Here is a 2,283-nt window from a genome sequence, read left to right on the forward strand (position 1 = left end):
GAGTCAGCAAGGTCCTAATTTCTATCTTTTAGGGACAATTGTTGGTTGTGTCCGTGCCATTTTATCTTTTATCCTCATGACCAGCCAATCATTTTGCTTTAGACAACCACATTACTCCATCAGTATACTTAGTTGATTTCGTATACTACATATTTGCATTTATTCTCTTTGCTGTCCTTTACTACGTATTGGCTTACGCAACTCCAAATTTTCACCTTCCATTCGGATGTATTTCGATTATTGCTATTTATGGGGGTTTTGTAGTGTGATTTTCAGTGATCTGGTTGTTCCTCCTCAGACGTATTATTCTGATACATTGATTCATTTGTTGTATCTACTCGTCCCCCCAAGCCTTTTGATTGCTTATATAGTATTGAAGGAGCGACTAGATATGAGCACATTGCAGTTTTAATAGTGCGGATTTATGAGAGGAAGAAGCTTATGGAATTTGTTATGGGAGCGATGTGGTCTATTATTTTTCAGTTAAGTTTCAGATTCACTTCTACTGCTCAGATGGCCGCCTTATTATTCTTTGTGGCGGCTTGGCTTTGCAATGTGGCGATAGTTCAGCCAGCCACCGATTTCGGAGTCCTAAACTTCTTGCTCGTTAATGAATCATTGAGCAGTGCTATGAATGTTTTCCAGCTGCGTGTGTATACTTGGTTTGTGTTCGCAGTGTGTTTCTTTCTCTACATACTGGGTTGGAAATTAGACGAAGCAACTCTTAGATACGAACAACTATGTGGTCGAAGCGAAACAATACTTCCACAGTTGCAGCCCACCGCACCAACCTCTGCCACAAATTTTCACCTTCAGATGTCCTCCCCTTGGTAACCTCAACATTATCCACTACTACATCGTAGTACATGATAAATATTACTATTTTTATATTAGACATGACATAATATTACCTTCCTCAACATAAATGACATAAAGCCTTTAACTTCAAACAGTAATAAGTTTTTATATTAGAAAGGGATAATTCAATAAATAAGATATTGGACATGTATTTGCAATATGTTACCTTTGATATTATTGTAAAAAATATATTTAATAATATCAAGATCTAAGTAGTTTAATGCAAAGTTCTAAAATATTTTATTGTTAAAGAGTAGACAATTTTTTCTTTCCTTTTTACAAAATTTTATAATTTTTTTTCTATAAAAAGGTCTCAAGTATATTTAGTAAAACTAGCTTCTAGGTGCATCATACGTGCATACCCGTACGTCATACGTGCATCTTGTGCCAATTGGTAAAAAAAATTAAATCAAATATGTATCATTAAAACATATGCTTGAGGTATAAAATAAAATGAAAAGAAAAAATAATGCAAGTCCAAAATGATGAAAGGTGATCCTATTTCAATGAATTGACAGTTAAACTCAAAATTATTTGATATTGTCTAAAAATGTGATGACATAAACAATTATAAACACTTGTACTATTATGTAGGAATAATTGGTCCTACTCTTTTTTTGTTGACCCTCATAAAAAGGTTCACATAAATTTGAACGGAGGGAGTACAACGTTCATTTTTCATTATTTTCTATGGTGAAATCATCTGATGTTGAGGCTTTTACGCAACACATTTCTTTTCTTTTAAGTTTTCCACTAATAAATGTTCCACAAAATATATCAGCAACAATATTACTATTATTACTATAATTTTTACATTATTAATATAATTTTTACAGTTTATATCCCATATTTTCTCAATTAACAATAAAGTATTTTTTCACAATTTTTATCGGTTATTACCATTTCTAGTTCATGTCATTTTTTTTGGGTGATGTAACCCAAGGAAAGCCATGTGCTTCAATTAATAATATTAATAATATATATCAGCAACAACGTTAATTCTTTTCTTTCTTTAATATTATTAATATATTTACAGATTTTATATCATGTATTTTGGCTGTGATAAATGAAAAATACTATAACTGTCACGACCCCAAAATTAACCCGGTCGTGATGACGCCTATCATGAAACTAGGCCAGCTGACACAATCCCAAATCAAGCCAATATTTCAAATAATGACGTTTTAAGCTATTAATTAAATAAAATCCCATAACATACGTCTAAATAACAAGTGCGGACAGAAACACAAGCCCGACATTGGGGTGTCACAAGTCACGAGCATCTACTAAGGTTTGAATACAACAAAGACTATCACAGTCTGAAAAATACTAAAAACGGTCTAAGGAAGATAAGAGGGAGAAGAGCAAGGTTGCGAACGCCATGCAGCTACCATGCTGACTTTGAAAGACCCGCTGGATGAAAGA

Source organism: Nicotiana attenuata, unplaced genomic scaffold (assembly GCF_001879085.1).
Source record: "Nicotiana attenuata strain UT unplaced genomic scaffold, NIATTr2, whole genome shotgun sequence".
NCBI lineage: Eukaryota > Viridiplantae > Streptophyta > Magnoliopsida > Solanales > Solanaceae > Nicotiana > Nicotiana attenuata.